This window comes from Ursus americanus, chromosome 3 (assembly GCF_024610735.1).
Source record: "Ursus americanus isolate L20-20 chromosome 3, mUrsAme1.1.p, whole genome shotgun sequence".
NCBI lineage: Eukaryota > Metazoa > Chordata > Mammalia > Carnivora > Ursidae > Ursus > Ursus americanus.
Window position 1 is genome coordinate 54031749 of NC_142129.1, and position 26753 is coordinate 54058501.

The 26753-nt window shown below is 35.1% G+C and overlaps 1 long non-coding RNA gene across 2 annotated transcripts in view; it reads right to left on the reverse strand.

The window, feature by feature from the left end:
• The window catches only part of LOC123789198 (uncharacterized), a 437093-nt gene that overhangs the window by 100276 nt on the left and 310064 nt on the right, over nt 1-26753 (reverse strand). For both annotated transcript variants that reach the window (XR_015723948.1, XR_006778714.2), the window contains exons 3-4: nt 9595-9728; nt 2746-2814 (exon numbers count right to left, since the gene is read on the reverse strand). This is a non-coding gene — a long non-coding RNA (uncharacterized LOC123789198). The remainder of the gene's footprint in view (nt 1-2745; nt 2815-9594; nt 9729-26753) is intronic.

Sequence of the window (26753 nt, forward strand, 5' to 3'; positions counted from 1 at the left end):
CTGCCTTATAAATGTATTTCTGGTACATATATAATCAGACTCGTAAGCTTCTCAAGATCTCAACATAGAATTGATATCCTGAAATCCCGGACACAAAAAGCTGAGGGCCAAATACCAGGCCACTATGATGACTCCATAGAAACTCAGAAACCTCATGGATGTCATCATGATATGGCCTGCAGCCTTAGCTCCCTGTGTCCACAAGAGAAAAATGCAGGGTGTATTTTGGTCCAGATGCAGATGAGAAAATTGTGTCAAATGCGTACCACTGAGAGTTAGTGTTCTGTAATTCTGATTTCTCAGCTTATAGGAGGAAGATGTTACAGGGCTATCTCCATTTGGGATCTGTGATGACTTAAAAACCTGTTAAAAGAAAGGCAGCAAAACTATTCTCTACAGGAAGGATAATAGTTTTAACTAATAACAGATCCCCCATTTTAGGGGGATGGAGTCAAGGAATTAAATTATTATTATTTTTTTATAGTCATGAGGCACAAGCAACAAATTATCTATGATGAAATGGTATTCTTTAATCCTTCTGGTCAAATTGACTGGTATTTGCATATCCTAACAATAAGCATCATCAAATGTGAGGTAATGAAACATAGTAATCTGCTATTTCCCAATTCTTTCACTCCAAATCTTGAGAAGCAAACAGAATGCCACTGTGAGAAGCAAATAGGCTACCTTTAGTAGTTTACAGCCGCTCAACAGAACTACAAAGAGTTCCTAAAGGAAATGATGTCTGGCTATTCCTAGATAATTTCTCCAAAGTCTTAGGTTCTTTTTATTCAACTGGCAAAAGCTACCTCATGCCAACCTGTCACCATTCTTTTTTTTTCTTTTAAAGATTTGATTTATTTGACAGAGATAGAGACAGCCAGCGAGAGAGGGAATACAAGCAGGGGGAGTGGGAGAGGAAGAAGCAGGCTCATAGCGGAGGAGCCTGATGTGGGGCTCGATCTCATAACGCTGGGATCACGCCCTGAGCCGAAGGCAGACACTTAACCACTGTGCCACCCAGGCACCCCAACCTGTCACCATTCTATCTCCTACCACTGAAAGTCAAAAGCTCTTGCTGAGATGGCTTCGAAGAAAACAAAAAATTGTAAAATTTTTAGTAAATAAGCCCCCTAACCAGTAGTCAGGCAGCACACATTCATTGTGAAATTCAACGCACCCCCAAGAGTCTTTTGCTACCTATTCTTAGGTTGGTTGCTACATTGTAGCTGGGAAAATGCGAAATATAAAGAAGTAGAAAGAGCCAGGTGGCATGGGGATTTGGTAAAGCCACTTCTCATTTCTGGAAGTCTGTGTGAAAAACAATGCCGAAACCAAAATCCAAAAGTATTAGGTGGAGTGAGCCCAGTCTCTGGATATTTGGCTGTACAAATTCAAAAGGCCCAAGCCTTCTGGCCAAATGCAGTGTGATTGGCAGCTCATGGAGATGGCTGGGATGGAAACAGCAGGCATGTGGGTCAGAGCTGAGGTGAGTGAACAAATGTATGGATCCCCGGAGAAAGAGTGTGGAAAGAGAGAAACAATATTTTGGCATTCAGGGAAGTTTCTGCATTCAGCACATCATATTGAATAAAAGATAATATGTACTTGGCAATAGATATGAAACTTAATGACTCATTAGTTGAGATAAATCTGATTCCTTTTGAAAGAAATTCTATCTCAGGTTGCAGACTGAGTACGTATGTCAAGAAGCAACTTATTTATAATCAGAATGGGGATGAATCTGGATAGTAGCAAAAAGGAAAATGGAGAAATAATGAATAAAAGGTTTCAAAATAGTGGAAGAGTACTGAGGCAGGGGTAATAAACTGCAAAAGTGTGAGCGTTCAGTTTGTAAGCATGTGATACATGGCGCTGTTGAGTTGATTTTTATTTTATCTAAGTTGGTGTTCTCACCAGTAAATCTTCTATCAGCCAATTTCCAAATGAAATGAAAAATACACATAAACACATCCTCGTTGCCATAAAAATTCAGGCTTTAACCTGAATCTCTAAACATGTGGTAATAAAGAACGCAAATATGTAGGAGAGTCTAACAGAATCAGCAGCACCTGATTTTAGTTTTAGGCACTTTCGTTTGTTCTGTAATCTGAAGTGCACGGTCTACACATCCATGCTGAAATATCTCTGAAATGAGGAAGTTATGACAGAGAAAGGCCTTATGTGGTATAAACTTGGGTCTGAGAAGACATATGAACATGGTACAGAAAAGGAAGGAAAGAAGACAGGAGGGAGGGAAAAAGGAGGGAGGAGGGAAGGAAAGAAAGAGGGAAAGAGGGAGAGGAAGGGAGGAAGGAAGAAAGTTGGCTGATGTTACTACTAATAATATGTAAAAATATATACTTAGGGAATCCAATGTGCTATGATCCTGATAACTATAAGTTAGAATAATAGGCTAGTAATAATAAAGATCACCAAGGGGGAAAATGAGAGGGGTATGGTCTGAAGAATGATATGGAAATAAAGACAATTTCTGTTGTAATGAGGTACCACAGAAAGTATCTATGAAGGCAGTGTTCTGGGCAGTGGACTTCTTTGACAATGATAATCAAGTTTAAATGGAACAATATATGGAGAACTGTAGTCTATATAAACCAAATAAGAATCGACATATTTATAAATTCCACATGGATTATTCCAAAGAGAATTGTTCAACTGTATGTTTGTTTCTCATCATATAAGAAAGATGACGTTGAAACACAGAAGATGTTCTTGTAGGCTTACCTGAGTTACATACAGTTCTCAGGGGGCTGGCGAGCTCTTGTTTTCTTCTCTTCCCTGCAACAAGCTAGACTGGAAAGCAATGGATAGAGGGTATTATTTTCTAGGGATGGTCTTATATTTGCTTTTCTTTTTTAAAAGAAGGAAATCATCTGCAAATTTCAGTTCTTAATTTTCATTATAATGTTGCTTGGGCATTTATTACAACATACCAGTGTGTCTCTTAGAATCACCACCAGTAGTAAAGAACTCTTAAAAAACAAGAGATAAAAAGGCCAAAATCAATTAGAAAAGTGTGCAAAGATTACAAAGAGACAATTTATACACGAATGACCCTTCAACCTACAAAAAGATGCTCATATTTAATTTTTGTCCACCAATTCCATTTTTAATAATTTAACCTAAGGATACATCCCCCAAAATATAAAAACATATATGCTCAAGGGTTTTCACTGCAGTATTATTTGCAATATCAAAATATTAGAAATGACCTAAATGCCCATACATAGGACAGTGGTTGAATAAACTAGGCACTTTCATACAATGGAAGACCACCAAGCTATAAGGAGTGAGTATCTCTATCAACTGATATTGAGGGATTTCAAGGGTATCATTACATTAGATTTAAAAAAAACCAAGGTACAACAATTTTCTATTATACTCTACCTTTTGTGAGAGAAAAAAGGCCATAAGTATGCACACATATTTCCTTACTTCTTTTATCTACGCTTGTGCTTGAAAACAAACAAAACACCACCACGACCATCAAAACCTCTATTGACATTTTTGACATTCTGATGGAATGTTTGTGTCCCTCCAAAATTTGTACATTAAATCCTACCCCCCCGGTGTGATGATATTAGGAGGGGGAGATGTCACATAAAGTATTTGCTTATCTGTAAAATAGCAGATAGTGACTTTAAGAACACTTTTATCAACTATTCCTCAGTAATTACCAACTCTTGGTCAATATTTATACTGATCACTAGGCATTCTCCCACTTCCCACAATTACAAAATGTTTAACACAAATTCTTCATCTCCATTTATTTAAAAAGTGTTCTTCATTTCCTCATTATTTTTTTTTTTCTTTTCTTCTCTCCCTTTCTGAATGTCTATAGTTTCATTCACCAGGATCATTTCTGACTGCTCATTGTAAACTTTGTTCAGTATGGAATTATTTCAAACCCCAAATTCTTTGAGTAATTTAAAGATTCCCTTTAAAATTTTTAGACATGGATTGTCTGTAGTTTTTGTAGTAATAGCACAAGTTACTTGGGAATTCCCATCTGTATCCAATGTGCAGCTGGCACCGTGCTTAAGTTATTTTAAGTTCCCTTTTTAAAATAAAAAAAAATGTAGAGGAGAATTAATCCTAAAAGCAGCAATCATATTTCCATAAACATCAAGGTGTGGGTATTCTTTCTCAACATCGTATCTAGTATTTTTCTATATTTATCTAGAGCCCAGCTCCCTAGACAGCTTCACTGGAAACTCATCTAATGTGGGGCTGGGAATGCAGATCTGCAGAGACCACCATGTTTCAATATCATACAAAAGGTGTAATGTAAAATAATCTAAACCAACAGATAATTTTGAATAGTATGAATTTCAGGTCTATTTACATAGAAGATATTCATTCAAGGAGACCTAACATTATCCATAAACAAACATATTTGTCCATATAAACATAATCAAACAATGCTGTTGATTATCCTCATGGAAAACACCAAAGGGCTTATTGCAATTCTTTTAAACTCTTTCCCAATTCCAATTGAGCTCTAAAATTGTCACCTTATAGATCCGGGGGGTTAATATGAAATTGCCCACATATCTAAGTATTCAACTATTTATTTTCTAATTTGGGGATTTTTAGTCTTCCTCCTTTGTATGGACTAAATGCTTGTGTCCTCCTTCCCAAATTCACACGTTGAAGCCCTAACCCCCGATGTGATGGTATTTGGAGATGTGATCCTTGGGAAGTAGTTGGAATTAGAGGAGGTCATAAGGGTGGGGTCCTTATAATGGGATTAGTGCTCTTATAAGAAAAAGAAGAAATCCTCTCCAGCCCCCAGCTCTGAGATGTGAGGATACATTGCCATCTGCAAGCCAGGAAGAGAGTTTTCATCAGAAACCAACCATTCTGGCATGGACTTACAGCCTGTAGCTTATCTTTTCATGTTTTAAACAGGATCTTTTGCAGAAGAAATCTTTAATTTTTGTTTAAGTCCAATTTATCAGTGTTTCTTTTTTATGGATTGTGCTTTTTGTGTCAAGTCTAAGAATTTATTGTCAAGCCCTAGGTCCACTCTGATAGTGGATTTGTCTCTTTCTCCTTTCAGTTCCGTGAGGTTGTTTTCCTACTGATTTTCTCTATTATCTAGTGCATACATATTGAAGATTGCTATGTCTTTATGGATTGGTCCTCTTATAATTACATCATGTCCCTCTCTGTCTCTGGTCATTTTCTTTGTCCTGAAGTCTTATATTAGTGTAGTCACTCCTGCTTTCCTTTGATTAATATTACATGATAAATCTTTGTCCATCCCTTTACTTTCTACCTACCTTTTCCATTTTACATGAAGTAATTTTACTGTCAACAGAATATGGTTGGGTCATGTTTTTTAATCCAATCTGCCAAATCTCCATTTCTTAATTGGCATATTTAGATTTTTTACATTTAGTGTTGCTATCGATATATGTAGGGATTTTGTTTGCCACTTTGTTTTGGTTTGCTCCTTCTGTTCTTCATTTCTCTGTTTTATTTTTCATGCCATCCTGTGAGTTACTTGAACATTTTTTAGAATTCTATTTTGATATATCTGTAATATTTTGAGTATACCTCTTTGTATAGGTTTCTTAGTGGTTGCTCTAAGTATTACATTACACATACACCACATTTTATTGTGGTCTTCATTTTAGCAGTTCGAGTGAGGTATAGAGAACCTAGCTTCCCTTACTTCTTATTACCCTCACCCATTTATAACATAATTGTCTTGAATATTTCCTCTACATATATTTAGAACCATATTTGACAGTTTTATAATTTTTGCTTCCACCATCAACATAATTTTTTTTAAAAATCAAAAGGAGAATAAAAGCCAATTATATTTATTCATGTTTTTTGCTTATTATGTTCTTTATTTCTGATATTCTAAGGTTGCTTCTCAAAATGTTTTCCTTCCTGTTTAGAGAAATTCCTTTAGCCATTCTTTTAGGGTAGCCTCCTGGGACAAACTCCCTTAGTTTGTCTCACTAAGAGTAAATCTCTCTTAGTGAGAGATACTCACTAGCTGTAAGATTGAGTTGACAATTTTTTCCTATAACACCTGAAAAATAAATATTGTCTCACTTCCTTCTTGTTTCCATGCATTCTTGAAAGAAGTCTGTCATTCTAATTGTTTTTCTCCTACATATGAGGTGTTGTATTTCTCTGACTGCTTCAAGGTTTGTCCTTAATTTTCAGTATTTTTAATTTTGATGCGCTTTGACATTAATTTCTGTGGGGCTCATTATATCTCTTGCTGAATTTGAGAAGTTTTCAGCCTTTATTTCTTAGTATTTTTTCAGCCTTGCCCTTTTCTCTCCTCCTTCTAGATATTCTATGACATTAATATTAGATCTTTTGTTATAATCTCTAAAGTCCCTGAGGCTCTGTTCATTTATGTTTAGTTTATTTAATCTCTGTTGTTCAAATTGAGTAATTTCAATTATAGCTATCCTTCCCTTTGTCCCTTACTCTCTGCCGTTGAGGCTTTTAATTTTGATCATGGTATTTTCCAGTCATAAAATTTCCATTTGGTTCTTCTTTACATCATCAATTATTTGCTAAGACTTTCTAATTCTTCATTTGCTTCAAGTATGTTTTTAGTCGCTCACTGAAGTATTTTTATGATGGCTCTTTTAAGATATTTGTCAAATAGGGGGCACATGGGTGGCTCAGTCATTAAGTGTCTGCCTTCGGCTTTGGGCGTGATCCCAGCATTCTTGGATCGAGCCCCGCATCAGGCTCTTCCACTGGGAGCCTGCTTCTTCCTCTCCTACTCCCCCTGCTTGTGTTCTCTCTCTCGCTGGCTGTCTCTCTCTCTGTCAAATAAATAGATAAAATCTCAAAAAAAAAAAAAAGATATTTGTAAAATAATTCTAACATTTACGTCATCTTGATGTTAGTAATCCTTTGATTATTTCTTCGCATCATCCTGGTTTTTGGTATGATGAATGATATTTTATTGCAACCAGGACATTTTTGCATTACCTTCTGAGACTCAGATCTTATTTAAATCTTCTGTTTCAGCTAGCTTTCGCTGACACTGTTCTGGCAGGGAAGGGGGGGCAGTTCATCATTATTGTTAGGTGGTGGTTAAAGTCCAATTTCCCACCTATCCTCCATTGACACAAGAAAGAAAGCTCCTCATTACTGCTGGGTGGGCTTAGCTATTGTGAAAGTCCTGACTTTCCACCAGGGCTACTCTGACACCACCCAGGAAACAGGGGAAGGGATGGATGTCTTATTACTCCTGGGTGGGAGTGGAAATCTAGGCTCCCTAGTTGGTCTCCACTGACACTGAGGGTTAGAATAAGGGCTTATTAGTGGTCTGTAGGGATGAAAGTCCCAGCTTGCTACTTGGTTTTCCCTGACATCAGCATTTGGGGGTGTTGAGGTGCCTCATTACCACCTCAGGAGAGTGAATTTTAGCCTCCTCACTCAGCTTTTACAGTTGAGAGTTGGGATGACACTGCAGAGTTTATGTGGCATTGGCTTGAGTAGAATGATTGTAATCTAAACATTTCTATATGATCATACAATTTCAATGTTTAAAGGAACTTTAAAAATTATATAGTTCACTCCTTTAATTTTACATAAGAGGCCCAGAGGAAAAAATATATTGCCTATGATCATATTATCTAGTTAGTATCAGACACTGAATTAAAATATGTCTTTGGATTCCCACTTCAAGGATCTTTCTCCTCTTTGAGGCACTTTTTACAGCTACAGTAAATCAGGGGATAAAAGAGTACCATTGTAAATATTTAAAAATTATTTCTATTTTTTAGATAACTATGTATTTGTAAATTTAATGGTCCAAACATAAATGTTTCACTTTATCAATGTAAATATGATGTTACATCAAAATCCCAAAGTTTCTTGAGCTATAATTTCAATAAAACTTGGTGTAGACACATGACCTTAGATATTTCTTTTCTTTTCTCTCTACAGATTTCCCCAACACAGCCTTGACATTTGCTCTTGAAATACTTCACTCTTTGAAGTTCAATAGGATAGATGCTATTATAAGTAATGCTATCTTTTCAAAGCTTTGCCTTAAAATTAGCTCATTTTTCATAGTTTTCAGTGGCGTATGTCATAATAGAAGAATATGAGGTATATTTAGAATTTATGGTGTGCTCTCTGAAAGGGGTCTTTGCCTTAGAAAGAAACATTTATTTAGTCCTGGATAAGAGGAACATGATTGAGGTGTTACCCTTAACACTAGGATTAGAGAATTGGTAACTATCCAAAATGGATAAAAGGCTAAGTCTACCAGATTCCAGAACACTTTTTATAGTAAGGTCTTCTCACTTAAAAGTGTCTCTTCAGTCCATGCCTACTTTTCAGTGTTGGGAATTAGAGAGAATGTGAATTTATCTTATTGATAGTAATTAATGAGAATTCAGTCTGTGTTTTCAAGAGTGACTCACTGACATCCAATCAGAAACGTGATATAAAAAAGATAATATTTAGCTATAGAAAATAAATTAACAGCACAAACATTTTAAGATTTAACCATCTATTTTCTTGTAAATAATGTGCTGTTTATATTAAAAACCCAGACTGTGTGCATGATAGAAAGTGTGGGGTGAGTAGAAGCAAAAAACTACTACATTGTGTACAAGACAAAAGAGTATATTAGATGTGTACTAGTAGGAAAATATGAAGTATTGTAGGGATAGAGGATGAAACAGAAATAATATTTTATAGGGGCTTATGAATTATCACAACTAGAGCGATACATTCATTTGTATGAATCAGATCATTACATAATATTTATGTGTATGTGTAATAATTTTAGCCTATTATTTAAGGTTTTACAACATTTAGGCAATTTACGATTTTCATTTTAACATGAAAATCTATAATTTAACATGAGTATTATGATTACATAATAATATAACAATCTATTGTATTAATATAATAATTTACTGAGTATCTACTACAAACTAGTCACTGGACCAAGTACTAAAAATTGTTAAAAACTAATCATGTCTTTTTGATGTTTATAGTTTCATGACATGACATAGATTTCTAAACGTGCAAAGTTATAATCAAGATCAAGTAATATTTGTTGTAAGAGCAATATATATCATTCTAGTACAGAAGATGAAGGATAACAAAACACTAACTTCCTTTGAACTTCTAAATTCAAGCACAAGGCAACATGTAAAAATATTCCACAGTGAGAAAAGCCCAGGAATCTTGTTTCTACATTTAAATTCTAACATGGAAGAGAGGATGATTTTCTTAAATTTGCACATAAGAAATACAGGCACAAAGAGCTGGGAAAAAAGTTACTTAATGTTAATCTACTTTGATAAAGATTTATACTCCTCTATGAAACCAGATGGTAAAGATTATATATTTTGATATAAAATGGGTAAATATGCCATGATGGAAAGAAAGGATTATGGAGAGAACTTTGATCTATGGAGGTGCTAGAAACAATTAAAGATATGAAAGAAGTAAGTATCACCAGCCCCAGATGGAGTTACTGTGAATTCGACTAAGTGTTCCAAGACTGTTTGACAAGTCCTCTAGCAGATGTTTTTAATCTTGGATTGAGAGCCCAAGCATTACCTGGATGCATGAAAAAGGCTACTTTGGAAGGGATGGCAGGAAAGGAATCGGGATCTTGACTCTGGCTCTTCATTTTGATTGGTCTTCCGGGCATCAGTGTCTATTAGCCAAAACCCACTCTTTGGTGATTATCTCTGTAGGATGCATAAGAAAGGATGTGGGTCATTTGAGATCATCTGAAGGATATAATAAGAAGGAAATTAAACATAGTTGTATATTCCCTAAAAGTATCCAACAGTGAAGTTTCACACTAGAATGAGCAAATTAAAAGAAATGCAGATTTTTAAAAAAGAGAGGAAAAAAAAAAGAAATGTAGACTAGTTGTTTTTGATAGGGGTAGACTTACAGGTAGTATGTCATCCATCTAAATGGCGGAACAGAGGACAACTGCTCTTGACATGGCCTAAATATTCTGGACATCTTAGAATTTAATTTGGGTGTACTACTGGAAAATTACTATCAGAAAAAAAAATCTTGGCAGGACCCCAAATGGTGACTTGTCTATTATTGCAGCTTAGAGTTTGGATGCAACCTAAAAGCTCAAGAAAAAGATGATTTTAGGTTCAATGATATCTGCTTATTAGACAACAAAGAGCAAATAAATAGTCATTTACTTCCTTCCTATCGGGTAAATTGAAATAAGTATATTTCCAAAGATAGGGAAAATGATCAGTAGATTTTCGTTCACACTTCTGAAGTTTTTTGTTAGAATCTTCCAAATCTCACTTGGCAAAAGTCAAATATATTCTCAGCTGAATGCAAATGTGCAAAAATCCAAAAAGAGTTATTTGCCAAGAATCTCTTTCTCCCTCCTTCCTTCCCCCACTCCCCGTCTCTCTCCTACTCTCTCACTCTCTCATTCTCACTCTCTTTTTTATTCCAGACACTTCCATTTGGAGTCCTAGAGAAATAAATATTTCAGAGAGGAATTCCATGCTTTCTTTGGAGGAAAAATTCCCCAAGAGTTCAATAATGCTCTATAGAAACAGTTAGTGGTGGGAGGCCTTCCCTACTAAATTTAAAACAATATTATCAGGCATGCCAATTAAAATCCTTGTGGGATTGGGTGTGGTGGTAGAAGCAACTTCAGGTCACTTCAGAACACAGAGAAAATGTTCAAAGCAAACCTCTAAATGAAATTGGGTCTCTTTTCCTCCCATCTTAATAGAAAGGATGGTTCATTCTTATATCCACTCTATTGTTGATATAACCTTAAAGTTTTGGCAACATGTCCCAGAAAAACTGACCACATCCCCACCTTTTATTCCATGAAAGATGGGGAAATGCTGATCTGGATAAGTTTCTGAGGAGACTGAGAGAAGGTTCGTGAACCTTAGCATTATTACAGTTCTCAAAGCAAAATTGTTCCAAGAACAAGTTTAGATAGAGGGAGAGCACAATCATTTTCCATTTTAGAATTCTATTCTCTAAGTTTTTGTATGACTGACCACCCACTATAATAAAGTATTGTTATAGCATAAATGGGTGGCATTCAAGTATTTATGAATCAATATAATTTAATATCATGTCTAGTAAAATAATTTGATACATAAAAAGAAAAACTATTGCATTTCCATAATTATAAGCAATGATTTATTTTCACATTTTAACATTTCCATAATTAGTATGCATTTTTTATAACTGATGCATACCTTTGTAGTGGACTTTTTAAAAGTAGACTTTTAAAGGAGGTGTCAGTAAATCAATGATACCTTTTCATGTTACTTTAGATTTGAAAAAGTACATTATTTGCTAAAAATGATATTGTCTAATTTTCTATGGATTTTATTACTCTGCTTCTCATATCTATAATAAAAAAAGACTGTGAAAATCAAATGGCAGCTATTACATGATTAGATTTGGAAGACTCTCTCACACACACAGGCACAATTATGAAATAAGTACTATATCACCTTCTTCAAAAATCAAAGAAAGCTACTACCCAACACTTCAGATTATAAAAGTAAGCCACAAGCCAGAGTGTCAGTCCATTTGGATTGATAATAAAATACCAGAGACTGGGTGCTTAGAAACAAGAGAAATTGATTTCTCAAATTCTGGAGGCTAGAAAGTCTAAGATCAAGGCCCTAGCAGATTTGCTATGTGGTGAGGGCCAGCTTCCTGGTTCACAAGCTGGCTGCCCGTCACTGTAACCTCATATGATGAAAAGGGGGCAAGAGAGCTCCCTGGAGCCTCTTTTATAAGGGCACTAATTCCATTCATGAGGGCTCTATCTTCTACCCTTATGCTCTAACCACCTCGGAAAGGCCCCACCTCCTAATACTCTAACACTAGGTATCAGGATTTAACATATGAATTCTGGAGGGACATGAACATTCAGTCTATAGCAGCCAGTGAGAAGCGAAATTAGCATGTTGGACAACAAATAGGCTAAGTCTAAAGAGGCAGACATCTTCAAACTATACTGAACTGTTCCATCCCAAGTATTTCTCTTCTACATTGATATAAAGGCAGTTGTAGAGAATATTTAAGGTAGGATGAAACAGTCACATTTGCTAGGTGAACCCATGGTAAATAGCAGCTTAATGCTGAGTAATCTTCCTGTCTGGAATTTTCCCTCTACCCCATGTAATCCCATCACTGTCATACTGGAGTAACCAAGTCTATACTTGATTTATTGACCTAAGGTTTGCCTGGTACAGTACCTAATATGGACTGAGTCTAACAAATACATACTTATATATTTGTTGATTTAAAGTCTTATGTTGTATTTTTATATACACGGGGAAAAATGGACAAATAAAGCATACTTATTTCTAAAGAGTGTGAGATGAGATACCAGACTCTTGGAAAGAAGTTCTGTGGGGTAAGGGGTTGGTCAGGGCCAAGAAGAAGACACGTAAACTTCCAAGTAGCCTTGGGAAATTATTCATTAAATCACTCTTCACTTTACATAATCTAGTCAATATTTGTTGCTACTGAAAAGGAATTCCAGTTCCTAAAAACATTAAATTCCTTCTTTTACAGCCTGATTTATTTTTGAGATATTTCACACTGTGCTTATAAATTGGGTAAGCCTCAAAAAGTTGGGCAAAATCTCCTTAATATACATATGAATTTGGGTAAGACTTTAAGACACTGGTAAGTGTTTCAAAGAAGTGTGGAATAAACTACGCTTAAATATTTTTATACTAGGGAAAAAAATCCTATTGTCAAACTACTGCAGTTGGAAAATGAGAAACATCAAGAAGACAACTGCTTGGAAATAGTTGAATTGCATCCCCAACCATCTTAAATGCCTGTAAGAACCAGGAAGTCTTGTCCCAAACTGAACAGCTTCACCAAGGATGCCAGCACTCTCCCTCTTAGATGTGGGCTTTGGAATCAACTGTGCATAAAAAAATCCTCAAGCTATAAGATCTCACTTAGGGCTGGGGAGGAAAGTGGTAGGAGAGAACAGTTTAGAAAAGATGCTTTCAGTTGGTGGTTCCTTTTAAAATTCTGTATTTCTTAATGAAATTACATGCATATAAGTACAAAATACTCATATGCACATAAAGATAGAAATGTCAAATAAAAGACTCTTTATGAGTCTGTTTTCCATGGACTCATTGTAATCTTTATACATCTTAGACCACCTTTAAATATCTGCTTCCTCTCCTTACACTGCAAGCCCAGATTCAGGTAGAGTTTAGGCCTCTGGGCTTTTCCATGGAGGTGAAATTCCTCTGTCAGCCAAGTTCTGAGGCACTTGACAATGAAATAGTCCTGACTAAATGTCAGCACTCTCATTCCCCTCAGTTTGACTACAGATATTTAGTTAGGTAATAACCAGCTCCCATTCATGTACCAAAGCTGGTTGTCTGACTTCTACAAGATAAAATCTTGAAAATATAAGCAGTCCTTTAGAACCTGGCCTAGTCTCAAATGAGAAGTGTATCTGGCTGTTACTGCGTTTTCTAGCACCAGACAGAAAAGTCACATCAGTCCAGCCATGTCTGAATTATCTTGTCAGGATTTCACACACAGTGGAAACTTTTCAACATTGTACCTCATAAAATTGTAACCAGATAAATCTGTTTATTTTCCTCTAAGTGTGCCCTGGTTTTCATAACACAGACATTTTGTAAGTGTGCTAATGAATGGCAACACCCTCATCTGAATCTCAATCTTCATACTTTCTCTGCCAAGAAATTTGTTTTGTGAATTTTCAACTTTTGTTTTTCCGCCACGAAAACTAACCACGAGAACTGGCTTGAAAGCAGTTTTAGCAATTTTTTTCAGATGCACTTACTTTGATAGCTGAAAATGACCTCAAAGAATGATTAATACCTTGTGGGGGTCGATGACATAAATTTGCTCCAGTGTGCCCGATGCAAGTTCTCTCAGAAGGAATGTTACAGCTATATTGCTGTGGAAACCTGGTGACACTGAGCAGACCACACCAGATATAAAATCTTCAAAAAGCATAACTACTTAACCTGGACTTGAATTTATATGTACTTGACTTGTTACCAAAAAAACGCAGTGAACTATTTTCCCTAGAAACTACATAATGTATTGCAATACTACCCAGAAGAAAATCCCTCTCCTTTAGCAGTTTCAAATGCGTTAACAAAAAAAGAATGAGTGACTTTCTGATGATTTTAATTTCTTGGGTCCCTTAAGCATGTTTTTCTCTTATCTGAGGGAAGAATGGTGCAGTGAGGGCAAGGGGTGGCAGGGTAAAGCAGGTATCAAAAATCTGTCAAGCATGTGACTACACAGGATACTGCAACAAAATAATGTTTGGTCAAAATGTTTGTGAGGGCAATCTTTAACCTGGTTGACAGAATGATTTTATGGGAGTCTCGTATACATAAATCAACTAATAACAAGTCAATCCAATGCTCCTACCTGACAAACTAAATAAATTACGAATTAAGAAACATTTATGGTTATGGTGACACAGGTTGCTTATCACAGTGGTTAAGAATGTGACCTCCAAAGCCAAGTCATGGGGATCGGAACCTTGAATGACCATAGACAAATTAATCTCCTCATACCTTAGTCTCCTCAACTGTAAAACGAAGATAATAATAGCATCTACTTCACAGGGTTATAATGAGGATTTAACAACTTAAGTTTAAAAAAAAAAAAAAGCTTGGAAGAGTAGCTAGCAAATGCTCAACCATATTTGTCACTTCAGATTCACATCGAAATGATTTATCATTCATATCGAGTGATTTTATCAGCATCAAATATTAACTGAATGTAAATATATTCATGTGGTGAGTGTTGAATTTACATAGCTGATTTCATACTTGACTGTTCAGAGAATAGTCTCACTATTGTGCCGTGGTATATACATACATGTGGTTAAACTTTCAGCCAGTGAAGCTGCAAGAACCTAAATAGCATGGAGATTAGAATCTTAGAGATGGAAGAGATTTTAATTGTAATCCAATATGATTTTCCAGAGTAGGAAAGCACGATCCACAGAAATTAAGTGGCTTTCCGGAAGAAACATGAATTAATAGCAGAGCTGAGCCTTGAATGCAGGTCTTCTCCTTTCATGTACATGTGTACAAACAAGACAATTCATAATTTTTTGATAGTGTGGGTCTTTTGATCATTGTGCTATAAAAAGATACTCGTCCATTAGCATGGGAATGATTATATAATTACATCTTTTGATTCCTATCAAAGACTCACCATTAAATATGATAGGTATTGTTTATATTTGCAATGTCATGATTAACATTTACATAATTATTTAAAATAGAAAAAAGTGTGCCATAGTCATATTGTAAATAGTGCTAGTATGAAGTGTAATATACAGTATAAAGTATAGACAACATATAAAAATAAAGTTCTGTATGTTGAAAAAGAGAAACAAATATCTTTATTTTTCATCATGTTGGTATGTTTTCTCATGTAAAGTTTATAACAATTTTATATCATTGAACTTATTTTATGAATACGTAAACTGAGGTTCAAAGTTATTTAGGTAGTTTTGTCCATGATCACAGAATTAGTGAGTGGCCCAGATGAATTCAAAGCCAGATCTCTGGCATCAAATCCTAAACTATTTCCAATATACTGGGTGAGTTTATTCCATATGTATTTATTCATTCTTCGCTTTGCCTTCTAAAAATATAAAGACTTCTTGGAGATGATTTTTTTGCATAGTCCAAATCTTTTTTAAATGATAAATGAAGTTCAACTGGATGATTTCCTTTTTTGCTCAGATTTCTTTACACAAGCAAAGGCTTCCAAATCCTTGCAAATGTGTATAGTTTGAAGCCCCACACTATGAGCATCACTCAGGAGCTTAGAAATGCAGATCCTGTACTCCCAGTTCAGATTGACTTGATTGGAATCCGCATTGTAACAAGCTCCCAGATGCTATATATGCACACTGAACATTGAAAAGCATCAGTCTAAATCACTGTACACTTTTAAAAATGCTGCTCAATTACCCAGTAGTGGTGTTAGTAATGGTGGCTTCAGTACTGCTGTTTTGCAAACTAAATAGCATTTATTTTTTAACTGAAAAGTTGAATCAACATTTATTCCCTTTACAACTTTTTTCCTCTTCAGTTTACCTCAAGCTTTGCACAGCAGTTAAAAGTATCAGTTAAGGACATCAGAGGACTTCAAATATCTTTGAAAATAATCAAAGTAATTATCACATCATTGGGGTTTTTACAAGGATTCCAAAACATCTTCCAGTGAACTGGGAAGACAGGAATAATGGAACATCAGTCACCTTAATTGTTAACATTTACAAATCTCTAAAATGGGAAAGGAAATTTCATATACATCATTGTATTAATGTTTCAGACAATGAGAAGAAATGGTAAGATAACTGAATAATCCAGAAATTGAGGTATATGACAGACCTCAACATCAATGCACTTCAATTAGGAAAATTTCCTTTAAAAATTGCTACTGGTGGGAAGTGCTTACATGTCATACAGTTTGTTTTTCACAATAGTTCTATGAGCTAAACTTTGTTATTCCCATTTTTCAATAGAAAAATGAAGACCAAAGATGTTGAGAAAATTAATAGTACCTTGAATAGCTATTATAATGTTATAATGGATTAGATCTGGCTGCCATATGCACCCCAATGTTTATAGCAGCATTGTCCACAATACCTAAATTGTGGAAGGAGCCGAGATGCCCTTCAACAAATGACTGGATTAAGAAGATGTGGTCCATATATACAATGGAATATTACTCAGCCATCAGAAAGAATGATTACCCAACATTTGCAGCAGCATGGATGGAACTAGAGGAGATTATGCTAAGTGAAATAAGTCAAGCAGAGAAAGACAATTATGGAACATAAGAAATAGCAGGAAGATGGGTAGAAGGAATAATGAAGCGGGGGGTAAACGGAAGGGGGAATGAACCACGAGAGACTATGGACTCTAGAAAACAAACTGAGGGCTTCAGAGGGGAGGAGGGTGGGGGATTGGGATAGGCCAGTGATGGGTATTAAGGAGGGCACATACTGCATGGAGCACTGGGTGTTATACGCAAAAAATGAATCATGGAACATTACATCAAAACCTGAGGATGTACTGTATGGTGACTAATAAAACATAATAAAAAATTAATATTAAAAAATAAGATTTGGCTGTCTGCAAGCCTATGTTCTTCCTACTTTGTAGATTTAGTTCAGTCGGGTTTTAAAAAATCATTTAATTAAACAAATTTTTTACACTCAAAATATTTGAAGCCTGCCACATAGACCTAGTAGAAAGACATGCCTTTAGCTATTATTCTGGTCACTCAGCTTATAATCTGATAATGCATTTGAGTATAATATATACCGATGACCGAATATATTGCACCAAGTTAGTGTTGAATCACAAGAATATGAATGGAGTCTGGTATATTGTTTGGATAGGTACCTTCCAAATTATTTTCTGTGATAAACTTAGCTTTCCTTTCTATTTAGGTGTTATTTATCTCCTGTTTGTCTTTTCTCTCAAGACAAAGGCCCTTATCCTGAGCCTTGAGGATCTCTGACACTTGCAGTCTGGTTGCAGAAATAACTTGAAAAGTAGAAAAGTAATCAGAACACAGAGTGGTATGAGAAAAATTTGAAGACCTGTTGATAAAGAAAATAAAAGTGTCAAATCCTGCTGAGAGATCATATAAGGATAGATTGTGTCTGTTTGAATTTGAACATGGAGTGGTGGGGGACATGAAAGCAGAATCCAGAGGAAGATGATGGGCAAGTGCCAAGTGAGAAGGTAGACACAACAGAAGGAGGCAACACTTTTGTGTTTGGTGGGCGTGAGGAAGGTTGGAGGTGACAGTGGTAGAAAATGAAGCGTTAACTGGAAAAGGACGTGGAAATAAGAGATGATTAATAGTTTAGTTTTCCAACTTTGTTCTTTTTCAAGATTTCTCTGATTTGGGGTCCCTTGTGATTCCATAAGCATTTTAGGACGGATTTTTAAATTTCTTCCAAAAATATCATTGGGATTTTTATATAGATTGCATTGACTCTATTGACCACTTTGGGAGATACTGCCATCTTTACAGTAAGTCCTAGCACCATTTGTTGAAAAGAGTCAGTTATTCTTAATGGATATGTTTGAATGCTGATGCATCATTCAATCAAATTGTATCATATACTTATTGAGTATCTACTATGTGGCAGGCATCATTTTAAGTGATGGCAATTAGAGCCAAGACAATTAAGCCAAGGTTCATGATCTATTGGAAAGATACTGCAATAATCAAAATTGTAGGTCAGATCATATGGGCAACAGTGGAGGAGGTGAGAAGTGGTTAGATTCTGAAACTCTTTTGAACATAAAGAGAACTGCTGATGGACCAGAGATGGAATGTGAAAGAAAGAGGGGAGTCAAGGTTAACTCCAGAGCTACTAGCCTGATAAAATGACAAGAAGGAATTGCCATCAAATAAGATGAGGATACTTTGAGTGGAACATAATTTTTGAGGAAAGATCATTAATATGGGTAAAAGATACCAACTATATATGAGAAAGGTAGGAGGATGAAAGGAAAGGTGTAATATTAGCATGGAAGTACAGTAAGAGAGTGAGCTTACTTGAAAATATCATGGTCATGTACCCACTTAAGGTGTGGCCATGAATCTGACACCAACCGGCCAGATGTGCGATTATTTCCAGCATTGTCCAGATGTACACATTCAGTAAAGCAGAAGACGGATGTTTGGGCCCATTTTGGATTGGATTGTGGAAGTCAAGTATGACTGAGGAAAAAAAAGACAGTGAATAGAGGAATTTTGCCAATGAGGGTCTATAGTAATGAGCTATGGATTCAAGTAGCATAAGGAGGGTAGAAAGAGGAATCAAAATATCAACAACATACACATTTGTAAGACTCAGTAATCACTAATGCATGTAAGACTATTACCAAAGATTAGCACTAACAAATGTGCACACAAATAAACACATACATATAGTTGGTGCTGATACTGGTGTCCAAATTGGTGAGTCCAGACATTATTAGGGAATGCACGTATAAAATCAAATATACTTGCAAAGTTCAAGCTCATTTTTATTTATTCTTTGTGACTAGTGGACTTAATAAAAACTTCTTACAGAAATAAATTGTCATTAAGTATAAATAGCACATAATCTTTTAATTTGTGAATGGTTATTTGCTGTTATTATTTAGTCCTTTGATTCTCATATATAGACTTAATTTAGTGATTAATTGAAATGCACGAGGACAGCTTCTGTTGCCTTGGAAGCTTCATGGGATTTGCCTGCTACTTCTAGACAGCTGTATCAAATGTGGATTTAATGAGAACACCTTATCCTCCACTTCCAAGAAAATTCTACAGGAAATTATCAAGCTTTCCTAGTTCCAGTGCTTGTTTGGCAGAAAGAATTAAGCTTTTTATTTTTATGGCTTCAGCATTTCACTATACAAGGCCTTTCCCTAAGTCAGTTGCCTAAGACATGCTAAATCTAATGAGTTATAGTCATCAAACAGAAACCAAATAGATCTTATAACCTCCTCAATACTAGATAGAAAGAAAGCATTACGGGTAAGTTTGGATAAAGCTACATTTCCCATAATCATTAAAACTTTATCAGAACCAGATCATGAAGATCTGGATACTACTTCATTTCTCTCCTAGGGCATTTAGTGCTTATTTATTAAATCATGTAGAAAATTGCCATCATATATCTGGTAATTCTATGGACTAGATTAGTTTGTGTCAAACATCTTATCTGGTTCCAAGTTTGTAATGCCATCAGTTCTCCTCTGTTCGTGCAAGAAATATCATTGAATATAAGTATCATAAGAAACCTATTTTATTTTAACATTTCTGCTTCCTATGGAGGTATTAGACTGGTTCTTTATTTTGGAAGAAGTCAACTAACATCATTCTTGGATATCAAGTGTATTTAAGGCAGGAGGAATGATATTTCGACTTGTCTGATGTTTCCTCATAATTAAATTCAGGTTGTGGACTTTCAATAATATCTGTGTGAGGAGATCAAGCAATTTTCAAAGCAAGTATGAAACTGAATGAAATATAAAAAGAAAAAAAACGAACTATTTCAGGTACTTCAAAGTGACCAAAGACACAACAAAACGCAATGTGTTTACTCCTGAAAAAGTGCTACCACAATGGGGAAACCTACTGTCAATTCTGTGGCCTTCTTGCGTGGATATCCTTCTAATCCCACCTCACTCCACCACTCCAGCTCAGGCTGCAAAATCTGCAGCTTTATGACTGGTGGATGAGAGCTGACTGTTCAAAGTTGATGGCAAACATCGGCAGCTTTATTGGCAAAGTCGGTGGACCCATTCGAAGGAGGGATAAATGGTTACTATAATAAAGTCAATGGCTCCCCCACATATTAGCAGCAAATAATTGGAATTTGAAATAAAAACATAAATGCATTGCATTAGCACCAAAATATATGAAACACTTATCTATACATCTAATGAATTATGTGTAAGATCTATGTGAGAAAAACTAGGAAACTTAATGAAAGAAATGAAAGAAATCAAAGATTTAAATATATGGGTAAGTAGTCCAGAAATGTTATGGATAGAAATATCAAGAAGCCAATTCTTCCCAACCTGATCTATAGATTTAAGGCAATACCAATAAAAATCCCAAGTTATTCTGGGGATATCAACAAGCTCATTCTAAAGTATATATGGAAAGAAAACAGACCCAGGATAACTAACATAACATTGCAGAAAAACAAAGTCAGAGGACAGACACTACCCACTTCAATAATTACCATAAAGCTACAGTAATCAAGGAGGTATGATATTTATGAAAGACTAGACAAATAGATCAATGGAATTAGAACAGAAAGCCCAGAAACAGATATACAAACAAAGGAGCAAAGGCAATTCCATAAATATCAGTCTTTTCAAGAAATGGTGCTGAAACAGTTGGACATCCATATGAAAACAACATACATAGAGACCTATATTTTTTTAAAAAATTAACTCTAATGGATTTTAAACCAAAATATAAAATGCAAAACTATTAAGCTTCTGGAAGATAACAGGATAAAATCTAAGTAACCATAGGTTTAGTGATGAGTTTTTAGAGAAAACACAAAGAGCGCTATCCGTGGAAGAAACTTTTGATATGTTGGATTTTCTTAAAGTTAAAACCTTTGTTCACTGTTAAGAAAATGAAGAGGTAAGTCACAGACCTGGTGAAAGCATGTGCAAAATATATATTAGATAAAGGACTTGAATCCAAAATATACAAGAACTCTTAAAACCCAACAATATATAAACAATCAATCCAATTACAAAGGGACAGAACATCTGAAGAACCCTCAGCAAAGACAGCATATAAGCACATAAAAAGATGTTCCACATCTCATGTCATTAAGAAACTTCAAATTAAAATAATAATGAGATACTACTACACATCTATTGGAATAACTGAAATCCAAAACACTGATAATAATAAATGCTTGTGAGTATGCTGACCAACAGGAACACTCATTCATTGTTGGAGGGAATGCAAAATGGTACAACTACTTTAGAAGATAGTTTGACAGTTTCTTACAAAGATAAACAGTCTTGCCATATGATCCAACAACTATGCTCCTAGGTATTTACCCAGTTGAGATAAAAATTTATGTCCACACGAAATCCTGCACTAAAAAATTTATAGCAGTTTTATTCCTAATGACTAAAAACTGAAAGCAACCAAGAGGTTCTACAATAGGTGAATGGATAAACAGACCACAGTGTATTCACAAAATGGAATACTGTTCAGCAATAAAAAGAAATGACCTATCAAGCCATTAAAAGATATAAAAGAAATTTAAATGCACATTGCTGAAAGAAGCCAGTCTAAAAATGCTAAAAGTTACATGATTTCAATTATATGGCATTTGGGAAAACACAAAATTATGGAAACAGTTTTTTTACTGTCTTTTCTAAAAAACATCTGATTGGTTTTATAGATCTTTTTAGATCAGTGGTGGCCAGCACTTAACAGGGAGTGAGGCAAGTGGTAAACAGGTGGAGCACAGGTGATTTTTAGGGGGTTAAATTATCCTATGTAAAACTCTAATGGCAAATCTATGTTATGCATTTGTCAAACTTCATATTATACATTTGTCTCTTTACAACACAAAGAGTGATCCAAATGTAAACTATGGACTTTAGTTAATAATGATATGTCAGTATTGGTTTGTTAATTATAACGAATGGATTACACAAATGCAAGATTCACTAAGAGGGGAAACTGTGTGTGGGGGGTGGTACGTTGTAAGGAATGGGGCTGGATATATGGAACTCTGTATGATCTGTTCAATTTTTCTGTAAATCTAAAAGAGTACTAAAAATGTAGTCTATTTATTATTACTATTTTTTTTTAAACCCAACAATGCTCAGAAATGTAAAACAAATCCAAGGCCCAGAAGATGTTGATGTAGAATCTTATCAAGCATTTAGGGGAGAAAGAATACCATTTTTATACAAAGTGCCAAGGTAATTCAATGGGAATCATTTTTTAAATAAATGGGGGTGGAACAATTGGATATCTGCATATGGATAAATGACCCTCTATCAGCTGACATCATACACAGAGATAAACTCGAAATGGCTCACAGATCTAAGACAAGAGCTAAAACGATACAATTTCTGGAAGAAAAAAGGAGAAAATCTTTTTGAATTTGATTCAACAAATATTTCTTAGGACAAAACAGAACATAAGACAATAAAGAAAAAAGAGTTTATAAACTAGACTCCATCAAAATTGCAAACCTTTGTTCTTCAAAAAGCACAGTTAAGCAAATGAAAAAGCAAGCCCTACACTAGGAGATAATATAAAAAATATATATGATGAAGGATTTCTACCCAGAATATGTGAAGAAATCATATAACTCAATAATAAGAAACTAAACCAACAAAATAAAATAATAAAAAAGAAACTAATCAATAAAAATTTGGGGAAAATATTTTAATGGATACTTCCCCAATGAGGGTATATAAGTAGCAAGTAAGTACATGAAAAGATGCTAAGCATCATTAGTTATTAGAGAAATGCAAACTAATTCCAAAATGAGATACTGCTATACAGCTACTAGAATGGCTTAATTAAAAAAAATACTGACAATGCCATGTACTGGTAAGGATGTGGAGCAACTGGAACTCTCAGAAATTGCTGGCGGGAATTCAAAATGACAGCAACTTTGAAAAACAGACTGTTAGTTTCCTACAAACATACATTTGCCATATGACCCAGCAATTCTACTTCTAGGTATTTCCCCAAGGAAAATGAAAAGCTATTTTCCCACAAATACTTGCATGTGAATGTTTACAGGAACATTATTCATAATAATGATCCAAACCAAATGTCCTTCAGTTGGTGAACGAATAAGAAAATATGGTATATCCATATAATGAGATGGTATTCAGCAATACGAAGAAACAAACTACAAAAGACGTGTCAAATCTAAAACTGTAATCTAGGTGAAAGAAACCAGATACAGGAGATATAATGCATGATTCTACATACCTAACGTTACAACAAATGGCAAAATTATAAGGACAAAAAGCAGATCAGTTGTTGCCTGGAGCTGGGGTCAGAGCAGGGATGAACTGCAGCTTCTCAAGAGGTAATTTTTTGTGGTATTAAAAATGTCCTCAAATTGGATTATGATGATAACTGCAGAGCACATATGTAAGTTTAATAAAACACAAATATGTGTAAACTTAAAGACTAATGTAAGTGATTTATGAAAATTATAGCTTGATACATCTGATAAAAATCTATATGCATTATATTGTTAAACATATCCCAGAAATGATGTCGTACCTTCTTGGTGGGTCATATCAGGAAATGTCTGAAGCCTCAATGAATCATTACTGGTGATGTTAACTTTCATCAGTTTTTCTACTATTTCACCTGCAACTGCAAAGTTTCACCTGAAAGTGTAACATTTTCATTTTTTTCTATTTCTAATTGGTAAGTATCTTGTAGAAGAAAGTATGAAACTATTCAAATATTCTGTTTTTATTACACTTTTACTCATTATTTTAGCAACCATTGATGATTCTTGCCTGTGAAATTATTGCTATGCCAATTGTGATTTTATTTTTCCATCTTTCCTTCTATGTTTACTAGTTGGAACTCTACAGAATGGAAGAGCTGTCTCTCTCCTCATTTCCTTAATCATTTATTTATTTATATCAGTATAGACTCATGGATATCTACTTTAGTCTATAAATTCTATTTAATTTGTTGTTCAAATTGTCCCAAATCTGACCAGGGTAGATTCTTTTGAGTTGCTCCTGTGTCCTGTCAACATGCCCATCCCCAATCTATTTTTAGATCACTCAGCTCTGGCACTGCAAGGTTTTCCAGGCTCATCTCATATTTTCCATGCTTCAATCCTGGAATCAGCCATGTTTCCAAGGACCCAGTACCTTTCACAGGAGAATAATTAGAAACCAAGATGTAAGTGCTAACTATGCTCATCCCTACAGGATGTCACTGTTTTTAGATCTCCTCCACAGTCAGAGCTGGAAAATATATATATAACTCTGTGTTAGTCAGGGTTCTCCAGAGAAACCAAACCAACAGGGTATACGTATATACATGTGTGTATGCATTTTGTATTCCTCTGTGTGTGTGTGTGTGTGTGTGTGTGTGTGTGTGTGTGTATGTATGTATGTATGTTTATGCAGAGATACACACACAGGGAGAGACAGAAAAAAAGAGGGAGAAAGAAAAATTTAAGGGATTGGCCCTCCCAACTGTGGTGCTGGCAAGTCCAAATTCTACAGAGGGCAGCAGAGTGGAGATCCAGGGAAGAGTAAATGTTGCAGCTCAAGTCCAAAGGCAGTCTGGAGGCAGAATTCCCTCTTCCTCAGGGGACCTTAGTTCTTAAGGCTTTCAGCTGATTAGATGAGGCCCATCCACAATACGGAGGGTAATCTGCTTTATTCAAAGTTTACTGACTTAAATGTTAGTCACATCTAAAAATATCTCTACACAACATCTAGACTAGTGTTTGACCAAACATCTGGGCACCACAACCTAAAGAATTCATCACATAAAATTAACCGTCACAGCATACCATACACATCTATAACTCTGTCTCAAAAACCACCTTATTAAAATCATAAGTTCCTTGAGCCCACCCACTTTTTTTTTCTTTCCATAATTACCTTGTTGAATTTCTAAAGCTGATCCCTTCATCTTTTTCTATGACTAACAAGCTACTCTTTGACTCTGGACCACTTTCACTTTATATTTTCTCTGCTTGCACTGTATAGCTACTCATGAATAAAAATGGACTCCTTGTTTCTAATAAAAATAGATATTACCAGTTCTCTAGTAAATGCTAAGGAATCTCTTATTAACTTCCTACCGATTTTCTTTTTCCTTTTTTTGGTTCGGCTTGGTTTATTTCTGTAATTTTAAATACACAAAACTTCTTTATCTACAGTTTCTATTCACTAAACAAATGACAATGTATGTAACACAGGCATTCGGGTAATTTAAGAATACATTACTCATTTACACATTAAGAGAGGCCTTTAAAACTATTATCTGTTACCATGAAAAGCATACAATTCTTTTTTTAAATTTTGTTATTTATTAAATTCAATTAGCCAACATATAGTACATCATTAGCCTTGATGTAGTGTTCAACCATTCATTAGTTGCGTATAACACCGAGTGCTCATCACATCACGTGCAATGTCCACAACAGCCAAACCGTGGAAGGACCTGAGATGTCCTTCAACAGATGAATGGATAAAGCATACAATTCTTAGGCTATAAAATATTTGTTGGAAATTTTATGGGTTTCATTTCAACTGGATCCATTAGAAACACCGTTAAGACAAATAATGGGGTATTCATTTTGCTGTCATTTTATTAAGGATATTTTAATCTATATTCATAAGGAATATTGGTGTCTAGTTTTCTTTTCTTGTGATGTCTTTATGGAATAATTTCCTACCTATTTTCTACAGCAACTCTTTGCACTTTCATAAACCAAATCCTTAATATCACCAATTCCTTTAACCCTCTTTGAAGTGTAGGACTTGCCATCATCTCTTGCTGAAATTAGTTAGTATCCACTAATTAATGTTCAAGTTCTTACATGACCAGTCCCCAACTTATAATTCTAGTCACAGATTTCACTGCAATACAAATCTGATTCTTTATAGAAGACAGATCATCAGCTGTTCCTCAAATAGTACTCTTATTCTGTGCTTCAGAACTAGCCAAGTGTCTTGTGCGCAAATATTTATTGGACACTTTCTAAATAAATGGGTGAGGGAATGCATTCAATCTTGAATCTGTTCTTTCTCATTGTTTTAATATCCAACCCATCCTTTTGATCAATGATATCTGATCAGCTCAAATGTCATTTTATGCTTTTATGTCTGACCTGGTAAGATTGCCCCAATTTCAAGATAAACTCTGTAATTTTGCCTGTCTATAGTATTTAACTTTTTATATCACTCATCAGGTCTATAACATCTTTTACCTTTTGGAAAAATGCTTATGCAGCCTTCCATTAGAAAGTAAGCTCCTTGTCCTGTTTATACAGGAATTGCGTAACAGTTGTACTACTCAGAATTCCATTAGCGTAGCGTTTCACACAGCATTACTGAGAGACAGCAGGTAGATGGATGAATAAATGGGCAGAAACATGGAAGAAGACATAAATGAAAAATAAATGT